The sequence below is a fragment of the Rhinolophus ferrumequinum genome, chromosome 8, assembly GCF_004115265.2.
Source record: "Rhinolophus ferrumequinum isolate MPI-CBG mRhiFer1 chromosome 8, mRhiFer1_v1.p, whole genome shotgun sequence".
NCBI lineage: Eukaryota > Metazoa > Chordata > Mammalia > Chiroptera > Rhinolophidae > Rhinolophus > Rhinolophus ferrumequinum.
The window spans coordinates 82,218,374-82,234,299 of NC_046291.1; positions in this window are offsets into that span (position 1 = coordinate 82,218,374).

A 15,926-nucleotide genomic window follows, 5' to 3' on the forward strand; every position below is an offset into this window, starting at 1 on the left:
TCAACATAGTTAAAATGGCCATATTACCCAAAGCAATATACAGATTTAATGCAATCCCCATCAAAATCCCAATGGAATTTTTTAAAGAAATAGAACAAAAAATCATCAGATTTGTTTGGAACCACAAAAGACCCCGAATAGCCAAAGCAATCTTAAGAAAAAAGAACAATACTGGAGGTATCACACTCCCTGACTTTAGCTTGTACTACAAGGCTACAATAATCAAAACAGCATGGTATTGGCAGAAAAACAGACACATAGACCAATGGAATAGAATTGAGAGCCCAGAAATAAAACCACATAAATATGGACAGATAATTTTTGACAAAGAAGCAAAAAATATACAATGGAGAAAAGACAGCCTCTTCAATAAATGGTGCTGGGAGAATTGGATAGCCACGTGCAAAAGAATGAAACTGGACTGCTATCTGTTACCATGTACCAAAATTAATTCAAAATGGATCAAAGATTTAAGCATAAGACCTGACACAATAAACTGCATAGAAGAAAACATAGGTACTAAACCTATGGACCTTGGGTTCAAAGAGCATTTTATGAATTTGACTCCAAAGGCAAGAGAAGTAAAAGCCAAAATAAACGAATGGGACTATATGAAACTTAAAAGCTTTTGCACAGCAAAAGAAACCATCGACAAAATAAAGAGGCAACCAACTGAATGGGAGAAGATTTTTGCAAACAGTACCTCCAATAAGGGGCTAATATCCAAAATATAAAAGGAACTCATGAAACTCAACAACAAAAAAACAAACAACAAATTGAAAAATGGGCAGATGACCTGAAGAGACATTTCTCCAAAGAGGACATACAAATGGCAAATAGACATAAGAAAAAATGCTCAACATCACTTATCATCAGAGAAATGCAGATAAAAACCACAATGAGATATCACCTCACCCCAGTCAGAATGGCTATCATCAACAAGGCAAATAGTAACAAGTGTTGGATAGGCTGTGGAGAAAAAGGAGCCCTCATACATTGTTGGTGGAAATGCAGACTAGTGCAGCCGTTATGGAAGGCAGTGTGGAGGTTCCTTTAAAAATTACGAATAGAATTACCATATGACCCAGCAATCCCTCTCCTGGGTATCTACCCAAAAAATCTGAAAACATTTATACATAAAGACACGTGTGCTCCAATGTTCATTGCAGCTTTGTTTACGGTGGCCAAGACATGGAGACAACCAAAATATCCTTCGATAGATGAATGGATAAAGAAGTTGTGGTATATATACACAATGGAATACTATTCAGCGGTAAGAAAAGATGACATAGGAACATTTGTGACAACATGGATGGATCTTGAGAGTATGATGCTAAGCGAAATAAGTCAGACAGAAAAGCAGAGAACCATATGATTTCACTGATATGTGGTATATAAACCAAAAACAACAAAAGAACAAGACAAACAAATGAGAAACAAAAACTCATAGACACAGACAATAGTTTAGTGGTTACCAGAGGGTAAGGGGGGTGGGGATGGGAGATGAGGGTAAGGGGGATCAAATATATGGTGATGGAAGGAGAACTGACTCTGGGTGGTGAACACACAATGGGATTTATAGATGATGTATTACAGAATTGTACACCTGAAATCTATGTAATTTTACTAACAATTGTCACCCCAATAAATTAAAATATATATATATATATTTTACATGGATTTATCTCCTTTATCCTCAGAGCAATTCTATGAGATGGGGCTATCATTATCCCCATTTTGCACATGAGGAAACTGAGTCTCTAACAGGTAACACAACTTGAAACCAGGAATCAAACCCAGACAGCATCACCCAGAGCCCAAGAACGAACCATTTTACGCCACATTCCAATGTGTGGGATGATCCTCTCTGGGCAGCTACATAACATCACCTCCTCTTCTGAGAGCCATCCAAGGGCTCCCCGCCATCTCACAATTCCAGGTGACACCTTTCTCCTGTTCCCACAGCCCTCCCAAATCTGGCCCCTCCCCAGCTCTCCATTCTAATTTCCCAGTCTCCCTAACTTGGCACCTTCCATTCTCAACTGCACATTTTCTTCCCTGTTCCCCCCGTCACTCACTTCCCTGCCAACCCCTGAAACTAAACACACAGGCCGGCTTTACTCCTACTACCAGGCCTTTCAGCAAGCTGTTTGCCTCCCTGAAGGAACTTCTTCTCCTCTTCTCTGTTGGAGTCACTCCAAATCCCATCGCAAAACACCACATTCTCACACAGTTTCCCACTCTCTCTCCCTTCTAGAAACTCCCATGCCTCATTTGGTCTTCTCTACCATTCATTTCAAGCTTAAATACTGCCTTGTGATGTTGGCCAGCTTCCAATGCACACAAATTATTAGCCTAACTAGATCAGCCTTTTAGTGGGCACAAACCATCTCCTGGCTCCTTTGACCCACCATCGCACTTAGCACAGGGTCTGGCCCATCGCTCAGCGCAAACACCCCCCCACTTCCCGCCCCTCCCCCAACTCCCACCCCTGTGAAGGCACAAACTGGGGTCAAGAATCCTGAGTGCCTCCTAGCTGCTGGGACATTAGTATATGAAACATGCCACGTACTTAGTGGTTTGTGCTTCATTGCCATGACACAGCTCAAATCAATCCCTGGAAGGGAGCAGCCCACAGCAGGCTCAATCCTCAGCTCTGACACCCATGTGGCCGCCTGTCACAGGGGCGTGGCCCGGCTTGAGGGAGAGATCAAGGAAGAGTCAGCTGTTCCCACACGCCAGAAACTGCGAGGGAAGATGCTGCGATAGCCTTTAGCATAGAAATCTGTCCAACACGCTCCTCAGATCCTCTGATCTGGAGTGCCCCAAGGGGGAAAAAAATACCATTTATAGTTTTATTTTTCTGATTCTTTTACAAGTACCTATTCATGATTTTTTTAAAAAAAAACCATAAAAATGTATCCAGAATGACATATCAACCATTATCTCACCATTATTGTCTTTTTGATATATTTCTTTCCAGTCATGTTTCTAGTCTGTCTGCCTGGCACTGTGCTAAACAATGAAGATAACAAATGTAAAGACCCAGCCCAGCCCTCTAGGCCCTTACAGTCTAGTGAGGGAAACATGCAAGAAGACAATAAAGTGTCATACACTATGAAGACGGAGGTAAGTACAAAGGACAAGGCTATGGAACTTTCCACACAGAGAGAGGAGAAAGGACAAAGACCCAGAGAATTCTGAAAGGGTCTGCATTTGGTTCTTTCCAGCACAGTGACTGAGATCCTACTGTGTGTCAGGGTGGTGGAAAACAGAGGAGACAGGAAGTGACTTGTTCAGGGTCACTCAGCAAGTTAGCTATTTCCATAATACTTGTTCTAAAGACCACATGTTCTGAAACCACAAGATTCTAAAGAAGACTTCATGCAAATAAACCCACAAATCATGTGTATGTGTACGTACACATATATTTCACAAACACACACAGATGCTATATATATATATATATATATATATATATATATATATATGCCCCTTATCAGACTTTATATTAATACAAAATAAACTGCCTTTATTGAAAAACCTCAAACTACATGAATTAGGGACCATCTTGGAAAATCTGGGACACATGGTTTGGTCACCCATAATTATACCACATGCTTTTTCTCAATCCAACAGGGATTTCCTAAAATAGCTTTGCATTCCAGCAGGATATAAAACCCTGTCGAGGATGCTTCAATCTGGAATCAAAGAGTCAGAGTGGCTGGAAACAGATCTGGTTCACTTCACCCTCCAACTAAAATAGGATGCAAAACTAAACAATGTCATTAGGGAGCCAGAACTTCATTTCCCCCGCAAACAGTCCTTTTAACCTAGAAAGCAAAAGGGCCTGAGCCTTTAACGAGCAAAACTATTTCTTTCTATTTTGCATTTCCTTCCTCAAAACTACCTTTAATAGTTTGAACCACAGGGGCTCAAGGCAAGGGAGAAGAAAGAAGGTGAACTAAAAATTAATTTTAAAGTTAAATAACAAAAGTCAGCACCGTGAGAAACCTCCTGAGCCCTAGAATTCTACATGCTCCCAGGCCAGGGCTCACTATATCCTGACAAAAGGCATAGAGAGAGCTGGGCTCTATTCTGCCTGATTCATTCAACATTGTTCAGAAAAGGTTGGTCCACATGGTTAGAACAACTAGATGATAATCACAAAGCCCTCAGTGAGCAGTTCAAAATGAATTTGTCTGTTATGTTCTCAACATCTACTGAGCAACATCAAAGGAGCTCGGGGCACAGTGGACTTTGTGGGGTAACCGGTTTTAAGTAGGGTAAAAAATGAACATTTTCCTGCCTGCTAACTCTAAAAGCCCAACGTGTGTTCTCGGAGTCCAGAAGAATAAATCACTCGAGCAAAGAAATAATAATAGTGAAGACATATGGTGTGACTCCCAAAAACCTATCATGTGTCAGTCATTAATTATTATTCATAACACCAGTCACCACCTTTTGATTACTTTCTTGGAGGGACAAACTCAAACGCATTTTCTTTTTCCTTTTGTCTTTGTAAGATTAATTTCTTAAGAAACCATTTAAGGCAATGTGTTGGGCAGCACCTCCAGGATGACCTGGGAGGAGGAATTCCCAACAGAGTGAAAGCTCTTTCCAACCTGTGGAGCCGAGGAAATGGGGCATTTGGCTCGTTTTCACAGCAGCGTCTCTGCATCCATCCAACTCACTGATCTTCCTGCTTTGCTTTATTGCATGTGTTGCTATTTTCCACACATCACTGGCTCTAAACTTTCTCCTCCCTGGGTCCCTTTTATGTCATTCACCTTCTCTATTACCTTCTGATGGTGTTTTCTTTCCTTCCCAGCCTTCATTAATTCAACAAATATATATTAAGCACCTAGCTGTGGCAAAACACAGCATCACGTTATCTCTCTTTGTAATACTCCACGACCCATTTTCCTCTGTGAGCAAAGCTTCCCTCTTGATTTTCAATATATTCTGTGTGCATAGGAAAGAGTATATAAGTTACCATCAAACATTTCAGACTTACCAAAAAAAAAAAAAAAGCCATAATGAGTAGTATAAGAGATTTGTGTAACTACTGCCCACCTTAAAGAATAAAACATCAATATAATTGGTATCTCGGATGATCCCTATCCTGGTCACATCCCCTTCCCTGACTCCCCAAAGGTAACCACTGAGCTAAATTTGGTTTTTATGATCCTCATGCATTTTTAAACATTTTTACTACATATGTATCTATCCAAACACAATATGTAGTATTGTCTTACATTTTCTTGAACATTATAGAAATGGTTTCGTACCATATATTTTCTTCAGTGTTCTCTTTGCTCTCCATTGTGTAGTTGAAAATCTCTCATGTTAATACTTTAGCTCTAGTTGATTCTCTTGCCATCACTGTCTATTGCTCCACTGCATAAAGGCAGCCCAATTCGTTTAGCTAGGCTCCTCTTGATGGACATTTAATTTCAAAGTCTTTGTTATTACAAACAGTACCGCTGTGAATATTCTTGCATACGGCTCCTTGCACACCTTCTCAATATCGTCATTACCTTAACCTACACATTGAACCGTAGGAATTGCTATTTCTTAAGTCACCAGTGGAAGTCCTTCCGACAGAGCTATGTGTGCCTCAGCCTGAACTCCGGCCCTTTTCCATCTCATCGATGACTTAAAAGACACGGCCAGGCTACTTTGATCAGTGAGGCCGAGAAGCCAGGCTCCAGTAGATACCACCCCCAGGCTCCCGGCCTTCGGCTCTGCCTTTCGTCAGCATGTCGCGGAGCCAGGGAGGTGGCATTCCCATGCTGTGAACCTTGGCGCAGACTCAAGTTGTTGCCGTTGGGTTTTATATGCCACATCTGACCCACTGTTTGTTGCTTTACGCAAATGAGCTGATGCTCTCCTGAGAAATTAATTTGGATTTTCATTACGCTTGAAATTGTAAAACAAGAAGGAGCACATCTCAGCCTGGGTGGTCTGTCTCCCAGCTTATTTTTCCTAATCCCTCTCCCTACAGTTGGGCTAGAAGTACCATTATCCCCTCCTTGTCAGGGTCTGCGATGCCATATCCCAGGCTTATTCTATTCTCTTGGTTTGCTTTATTCCCTACATCATCTCTTTTGTCTGTGCTTCCAGATGTTATTAAATAATCCTCTAGATATGCCTTTAGGATTTGCTGTAAAGACAGTTGAGATAAACTATCTGTCAGAACCAACCTGGTAAGAATAAATGGGAAATACGTGGTATGAGAGTCAGAACCTTCCCTCCAGCGATGATGGCACCAGGACAAATCAGTTTCCAACTGAAGACAGAGTCTCCTTTATCAAGACATTAAAATCTTCCCCGTACTTCCTGAAAGTCAAATCTCCTTTTTCTCATTTGCCTGGATACTTAGGGTTTTTTAAATTACTTTATAAGATGCATGTGGAGAGCCTGAATAAAACCGTAATAGGAATAAGATATTTGAGAAATAAGGATATTGAGAAAGAATACCCAACTAATAACTAAGAGCAATAAACTGTCAATAGCTGCAATCGTTGGCATTCCAGGCACAGATGACAAGGTTCTTTACAAAGAATGGCCTCAACAAAGACAACATGAGGAACTATTAATAGCAAAGACTGCATCAGGCATATAACTGAAATATATATTCCCAAAGGCCTTATGTATTATAAACCTGGTATTGGGAAAGAAGGCAATACCTTCTAAATTTCCCACTTGAGAATCTATGTGGATATAGAATTCATCACCATAAGCATGGAGGGAAAGTTTGTCCCATGGAGTATGTATGCCTTGATTTACACACACACATACACTCACAAAGTATGGACGCATACATGGAATGTGTGCCTGCAGCTTGCAACCGTGTTGAATTTTTGCAAGTTAAACAATATTTAAGTATTTTAGATGTGTTTTGTCTTCATTGCTGGACCAATTATGCGATTGTTTTCTATTTAGTGAGCAGTTATTATAGTCAAACATTGTGCTAGTTACTCTTCTCTGAAGCTTTAAATATATGCCCAATTCATTTGGTCCTCATAAGAAAATATTCTGATCCTTATTTTTCTGATGGGGAAACTGGATCTTCAATGGGTACACAATCTACTGAAGTTCACTCAGCTAGTGAATGAAGAGCAGGACTATAAACCTAACGCTATCTGTGAGACTCTAAAATTGAAGAATTTAAGCACTACCCTAATCTGGCTTCATACAAAACACAAATATGATACAAACTTTCAGCCCCTCACAGCACCTTGAATATAGTAGTTGTGGATGGATGGATGGATGGATGGATGGATGGACGGACAATGAACAGATAAACAATGGATGGTTGGAGACAAAGATGCTTCAGATATCAATGGAAAGATGACTTAATAAAGAGTGTTTTTTCTCTCCATAATAAGGGACATATATAAACATACATCCTTCTAGACATGGAGAGCCTCTATTACTATCTATGAAGATAGATAGATAGATAGATAGATAGATAGATAGATAGATAGATAGATAGATAGATAGAGACTGAATGTAACTGTTTCGTGAATTTAATTTTCTCTTCCGAATTTTCTTTAATCTTTATATCTGGATCCACAGAACAGGAGGAAGTACTTGGAAATGGGGATTTCCTGAATTGGGCCTTCATACCCAAACGTGGTTGTTGAACACATAAAAATAGTAAGGCCAGGGTTTAACCCTTACACAGATCTGTTGGTTTCATCAGTTCCTATCATACAGCACAGCCAGCCACCTCTCTGGGACAGGAGGGGTCAATCACAGCAACTCCAGGAAAGAAATACTGGATGGAATTACACACACATTTGTTGTCCACCAACCCTACGTGCCTCAGTAGCTCTGCAAAATCCTGTTTGCATTAGTAAGGTCAGCATTTTCTTAGCACTCCAAACCTTGAACATGAAACTAGGAAACTCAAATAAGGAAGAACAAATGTGCAAATGAGCTGCACAAAGCACAAGTGCCCGCGGTATGCCAGGACCAAGGTCTAAACTGTAATAATACATTTGCCACGAGTGACAGGATCAGCACAAACCAGGTGCTCTTGTGTAAAACCCTAGTTGTGAGTTCCAGAAAGGTATTCACACGCATCATTTAATGAATCTTCACCTTGCTGGAGCTTCTATTGTATTGATCCCATTTTCCAGCTAAGGAAAGTAAAGTTCTGAGAGGTCAGGTCAGAGCCAAGATTCAAACCCTAGATTTCAAAGCTGGAGCTTTTTCAGACACACAGAACTCCTCACAGTTCCTTTCTGTTCATAGTCCACCCATCTGTCACCCAGCTGCACAGTACAGCTCTCCTGGAGCACAGTAACGTGAGACTTAATTAAATAACAGGGTAAAGACCCGCATAAAATGTTTATGGCCATATTAAGTTTTCTTCAGTGCCAAGTGACCGGGTGCTTCCTGCATCTGATGACCATGTGGCTTTGGGATTTAACCCAGACTGCTCAAAGTGCACAGATATCACCCTCGGGAGAGTGGATACTGTGTCGGAGGCACGGAAATGGCCGGTATGTTGCACTTTGTGTACAAGATGTGATGGCCCTAGACACGTCAGTCCAGGGGGTCTCCCTGAGATGGAAATAAGGCTGTAGTACAAAGGGTTGCGCATGTTGATACACCTCCCTAGGAAGCTGGTCCATAGCTTCTATCCATTTCCCAAAGGGAGACTGTGACCCACAAAATACCTAAGCCACATTTTAATGTCCTGGGTATTGTCCCAGAGCAGCCGTGCGGAAGGCTTGGAGTCAGCACCTGGTTGGGATTCAAGGCCAAACACAGGCTGTTTTCTAAGCCTTCCGTGTCTGGCCTTCCAGGAAATGCAGATTAACATCCTAAACAGCCCTTCTCCAAGTTCTCACCCACGTCCCTGTCTGAAACACTTCACCACAAGCCACAGTGGTTGCAAGCTGAGTTTCTGGGCTCTGCTCCTTACTAGGAGCACACTTCACAGCTGATTTCAAGTGTCCATGGACCATACTGTGCAGGCAGCAAACAACCAGTCCTTAGCTGTTAGCCAAAGAGCACAGGTTCTCAAGGAAGAAAAGTTGGGAAGGAAGCCACAGTAAGACTTACATTCAGAATCTAAATTCTGCAAGTGCTGAGAAGGTCCAAAGGCCTCAGCCCTCCTGTTCTGGCAGACCCTGTCTCACCAGAAAAAGGAAGGATGGTCCCGTCAGTTCAAGGAAATGTTTCCAGGACATTGTAAGGTTCCCAGAAACACACTGTGTGTCAAAACAGACCTCAAAGGTGTGGGCATCAGGCAAAATGGACATGAGGACCAGGAAGCCCACAGGAAACAATGTGATAATAACCCCCAGTGAAGCCTAGAAACCAGGAATAAACGAACACCCAGTGTCCTTGGGATGTCACATCACAGCATTCCTGCCAGGGGGTGCTGAGGGGGTACAGAGTGTGCCCATCCCCCACCATCTCTTTGAACTCGCCCACCCCTGAATTCAAGGTAAAGGCTATGCTCCCTGCCAGCTAACTATAAAGGAAAGAAAAATCTTTAAACTTCCGTGGGGAAAGTTGAGACTTCCAGAACCAGTTTAAATAGCAGGGGGATTGACAGAGAGCAAGTGAAAGGAAGCAAGTCTCCCCCATGAGGTATCAGTCAGGACAACAGCACCATTTGTCAACCTAACGGGAAATTCAAGCAGTAGAAGACATGCCTCCAGCTGAACAGTTTTAATAAGAAACCCCATATTGTATGCACCAAAGCCAATAAATTAATTAGGAATACCATCACACTGATATATGGTATTACTCACTTGTTAATTTAATTTTTTAATGAAAAAATAATAGAATGGGCCATCTTGCAAGGTGGCCATTGAGTCTCTCCAAAGCAAGTTCTGGGTACATTTGCTGAAGAAGTGAATTCTCATTGGGTTTCACACTCATACACTGGATTTCACACTTGCAGTTACACAAGGTGGTAGGTAGCTTGTGCAGGAGGGCAAGATGATCAAGTACAGAAGATGGGAACCCCCAAAGAGGACCTTTATTGATCCAGGGAAGGCTGTTTTTAAATGCAAGAAATCTGAAATCTCTTCGGAATATTTTCCAAACCATCAGAAGGCAATGAATCCCAGGACAGTTTAAAAGTAGATGTAGCTGGCAAGTATCTTCTGGGCATCTCTCCTGTGGTCATCTGTTCAGAGATTCACGAATCACACGCTAATACTTACTGAGCGTTCGCTGTATATCAGGCCCTGTGCTCAGTGCTTTCGGCCCTTTCACTCACTGAATCCCTATCTCAACCTTACAGAGTGGATACTTTCATTACCTCCATTATACAGAAGTGGAAAGTTGGGCTGAGAGGTCGAGGCACTTCCCAGAGTTCCCATGGTGTGGAAGAATGCAGTGGGGTTTGCTGCAGGCATTCTGACCCCCACATTCTGAATGGCCACACATTCCTCCTGCCTCCTAATCCGGGAGAGTTTAGCAATAGACACTTTTAAACCAATCTGGGGATTCACAGGAGAACGTTACTGCTGTTGTAGGTTGAGTACTATTTAACACTTACCCTAGCTCCCTTTGGAATTCTCAAATTTAAAATCTGAAATCTGTATCTCAAATTACCACTACTACTATTAGAAGTAGTTAGAATAATACTTGGCATCTCCGTGGAGGACTATACATTTACACACTACTTTATTCCTATGTTTATGGTGTCACCACATCCCCAAAAGATCCTGGTGAGTGACAGGTAGACTGGGTGTAAGAGAGGTCAATTTGGGGACAGGAGGATGGAACTTTTATCTTTTACCCCGTTTTATTCTATGATGTATCACTTCTTATCATAAGCACGTATTACTTTTATATTTCTTCAAAATAGTCAGTAGATGTATAAAAAAATAAAAACTCTATGAGATAGACATGAGTGTTATTGCCACCATGTTCTATGGCTCACCCAAGACTACACAGTCAACTAGTTGAGAACTAGAACCCAGGTCTTCTAACTTAACTGTTTGTGCGGTTCACCCCACTAGGGATATCTATAATAGCTGCCTGAATTTCAACTTCTTACAGAATCTTTTAGAGAGGTAAAGGTGGTTTTGTAGGCCGGGTGAGGTAGGGTGACTCCTCTCAGATGTCAGCCAAGGTGGGTGGAAAAGCCAGTTCAGTCCATGCCTCATATATACTCTGCAAAAACTTAGTGTTTTGCTTCCTAGACCCTGAGCACTCTTCTAGGTCTTGGAAAGACAAAGGCATTAAGAAATGGTCCCTGGTCTCCTAAATTCTCATGTAGCAGCGGAAAGAAAGGAGAGAATTAACAATACTATGTGAGTGTACTGGACGGTGGTGAGTGCAGGAAGCAATAGCAGCATTTAATCAATGTTCACTGGGTCGTACATTAGGCCAGGCCCTTTGGATTTAGGAAGAGCAGGAACAGGTCCTTTACCTTGTAGGAGCTCTCTATCCGGGAAAGCAGATTAATTGAAAATAATGTGATCATCACATAAAAGTTTTAGTGGACTTTTCAATAGAGCTCAGAGGAGCTCACTCTGTGTGTGTGTGTGTGTGTGTGTGTGTGTGTGTGTGTGTGTGTGTGTGTGTAGGTGGAGGAGAGGGGTCCAAGTTGCTGGACAACTGGTATTCACTGAGTAATTCCTAATGAAGGCCCACAGTCAGCCATGTCCAAACGTGCCAACCTCTCCTCGCCTTTAGGGAAGCAGTCTCTTCACAACAACCTGAAAAAGTTGGTGCTCCTCCATCTTTTCCCTCTAGTTGGTAGAATCACTAATAAAGTTCAGGGGTTCACTTCAAAGCAGTTTTCCGCATTGTTGTGTTGTTCTTGTGAGGTAATCTTTTAGCTCTCTGTTTGTCTTCTCCTTATCATTGTTTTCTCTGCCAGGCCTAGTAGAGCCTTCAGAGAGAAACTCATTCAGGAATAGCCCTCCTCCCAGAGAAGTCCATCAAAGGGAGTGTCTTTGGGTAAAAGGCTCTGCAAGCCGAGGGCAGCTGTAAGAACCACAGCAGCTGTTCTCCTGGGTCAATAGGTCAAACCCAACAAAAAGCCAAGCTCACATTTCTGACCCTGGGTGGTTCAATAAACTTTAGAGACCATTTTGAGTATGGAGGTGACACATACAAAAAAGAATTAGAAATGCGATAGTTCTACTACTGCATGATAGCAAAGTAAAATTCAAAGTGAGTGAGTGACTAGTGGCTATCTTTGAGTCGAGTGATCTGAAAAACATACCAGAAAATAGGAAAATGCTTTTGAGATGCAAAGAGTTAGAACTGTGGATTCTAAATAGATCCACCAACACAAGGAATTAGTTCAAGTTTAGAGAATATACATAAATCAAAGGGGATCTGGATCCTCAGTCATCTGGAAGATGGGTAGGAAGAAAGAAGCATGGGAACATTTGTAGTGTTCTTCACACAGCAATAACATCAAAGCTAATGGTGAACACTTTCCAAAGCTTGTTTCCTTAAAGTAAGCAAACTGCCTTATTAATGGTGGATCCTACTAAGAATTGACTAATTCTTAGTAAGAATTCTAGCAAGATTATTTTCACTAAAAGTAAATTTTCACTGCAAATGTGGGTGGGCCTATTGATATGTCCTATATGACTTCACGTTGTTTTTATAAAGGTAAACTAAAGAGTGAAAACACTGAACTCGGGACAGCCCCAAGTGTCTCTGAGGAAGGCCCCAACCAACAACACTTCTTTCGTTCTATTTTTTCCTTCAGTGACAGGAAATCCGAAATCACTGAGCCTGTGGCAAAGGCAGCGAATCAATAGCTCAGGAAGGAAAAAGCCCATCTGGTAAAACTTATACAACAGATCCAGCAGAAGGGAAGTAATAAGAGTTTGCTTCATGCCTTGTCTCTACCGGCCCAAAATACTCAACTTTGGGAATCAATATAAGCAAAATAATCTAGTAGATCACTATAGCAAAATTAAAACAAGCTCCAGGAGAGGGAATAGTCTGGTGGAACTCAAGTGCTGTTGATTAATTATCTCCTACAAGGACAATTCCAGAGAACGTGGTGAGGTCATCAGCCATCAATCATCATATAATTCACCTCTTTCCCCTCCCTTCTGGCCCATCTACCCCCCTCCCCCACTATCACAGCTGTCTTTTTTAATTTCCTCAGCAAATCTTCCCAGCATTAACCTCAACTTTCTTTATGCATCTGGAGATACAGTCAAAGCTAAAAACTATGTTCAGTTCTGTGGAGAAGAGCAATCAATAGGTAGTTCCTAGATAATGGAGTGACTGGAGACAGAATAATCCCTCCTTTCCCCACAGCTGTCAAAGCTCACTGCAAAAGTGCTGAACTGAAGACAGCCCAAGATAGCACCAAGAGTGACTTGGACAGTGGGATGATAATTGCTCTCAGAAAGAGGACAACACTGGGAACAATGAGGCATATTAAGAACATTTATAACCAAGGACAGTTAATCCCTTTTTCTGGGAAGCGTGGTAAGAAACAAGAGGTATTTAACCTAGGCCTCTGATTTGGGTAGCAGAGTTGTCTGTATGTGTGCATGTGGGCTTTTTTTTTTTAGAGGGAGTGCATAACTGTCATCAGAATCTCGAAAGGGTCCCAGAACCTTCCTTTCCCCCTCTCTCCACAAAACAAGAACTATTAGGAGGCTACACAAGAATCTAGGCCAAATATGAAACAATACACAATGAGAGAATTCCAAAGCTGGAAAACCAGAGGTCTAACCCTGCCTTCAAGGGCAATTGTGTGGAGATTCTTGGCCCTGTTGCTTCATTTATCTCCTTCATTGGTCTCCATTCCAAACGAGTCAGAAACTCCTTGGTAAATCCTTTGTAAAAGTGCATCCAGCTTTCCCAATACCCCATCCAAGGACTTCCTTCACCTGAAGCCATTTCTTCCACCCTCACATAAACACCTCAAGCCCCTGAAGAGGAAGACTGGAGAGTTCCGAAGTCTGCCATTGGTTATCACTTACCGTAGGCTCAGATCAATAAATACTTGTTCAATGAGTAAGTGAATAAATGGTGAACTGGACAAAGAACTTGAACATTCCATTATGTGAATGACCACAACCAAAATTATTCAAATTTCTAAAGTTTAAACCTGTGTAATTCTCAGTGAGGTGCCCATTGTAGTTATCTGCAGCTGAACTCAAAACTGAAAGCAGTCACGGATTGCTGAGAAGAGGTGACGTATAGGACAAAGAGCTTGGGGATCAGACTCAGACTGGAGTAACCCTGTGACCTGCATCAAGGAGGGTGACCTAGAAAGTGGTGTCCTGTTGTGGGTGCTTCCCAGAGCCAAGTCTGAACAAGAACTTTGGTGCAGACCTTTTGGTGGTTTATTTGGAAGGTGATCATAGAAAGCCAGAGAGAGGTGGTGAGACAGGGAAGGAGGGAAAACCAATAAGGGTACGCTATTGAGCTGGGCACTACTATGGGCAATTCTTCTAAGCCCTGAGGGACTTTTAAAGGAAACCCTGTAAAGACTTCCTTCTGCAAATGTGGTCCATGAGCCAGCAGCCTCAGCATCCACTGGGAGCAGGTTAGAAAAGCAGGATCTTGTCCCACCCTGGACTCCCTAAACCAGAATTTGCATTTTAATGAGATTCCCCAGGTAATTCCGGGGCACATTCAAGTTTGAGGGATCCTGGTGTAGAAGGTGCCTCCATGGTGAGCCTCAGAAAGACAGGAGGCCCGTATCTCTCATTGGTCAAGGAAGCATTCACTCTCCTCCATTTCCAGGTTGAACAGAACTCCACAGCTTAAGAGAAAATCCTGAAGAAGTAAAGCTGGGAAACTCAACCAGCCCTGAGGTGGAAAACCTCATGAGGGAAACTGATGACCCAGGCTGAGGGAATGAGGTGTGTGTCCCCAACAGCACCTGTTACGGGGGTTGTAGTACTGCGGTCACATGGACACTGGAGACTTTAAAGGAGCTACCGTATATAATAGGATAGCTGCCCAATTGCTTTTGCAACCACAGTTACAACAACCAAAACTGGTCAGAAAGACATATTATAACCAACATGATAGAAGCCACCCTGCTCCTGTCTAACTCCTGAAGATAAAGAGAGCACAGTCTCTGACGTCAAGGGACTTATAACCTTCACAGGGAGATAAGGCTTGGGTACATGAAGCAACACAAGACCAGGGCCACACATTAGGTTTTAGCAAATGTCCTTATGAGTGCTTACTGTGTACTAGGCACCATTATAAGGACTAGAAAGAGAGTGTGTAAGTGTGTGTGTGTGTGTGTGTGTGTGTGTGAACTCATTTGATCCTTATGAAAACCCAGTAGGGAAAGTACTGTTATTAGCACTATTTTACAGATGAGCAGGTCAAGTGACCTACTCCAGGGCCACACGCTTAACCTCCATACTGCAATTAACACTGTTAGAGCGCCACACTGTTCCGCACCTGTCCTGCAGTGAGCCCAAGACTGATTTTAAGCACATTCTCTGTTCCACGCTTAATTCTCCTGCAGGTGAGCAAGCAGCCTGATGCTGTCCTCTGGTAAATGGCACCTAGAGTTCAGCGGGGTTATATTTCAGAGCAGAGCAGTGGCCAGGGTTCCATTCTAGACTTCAGAGGAGCCAAAGCCAGCTGAGTTCCCATCCACCAAGAGGTCAGGGAGATGGACAGTGTCCAGACTTAGAAGCAGCAACGTCAAGTCCTGAGTCTACTCTGGCCACTAGCTAAAGCACGTTAACAAAACATTCCGCCATCTAAGTCTCATCTTAAATGGTTCTCATCTATAACCCAAAGGTGACGGGAGTAGCCCGTACGCTAAGGCTGCTTTAAGCTCTAATTCCTATGGCAGGATGACCTGCTGAAACTCTCTCGTCAATTCTCAACCCTCCTCGGAAAAACAGTTAGAATGCAAAATCCGAAAGTAGCGTTTTCCTCATCTTATTTGCTATAATGCTCTTTCACCAAATATTTAAATATTG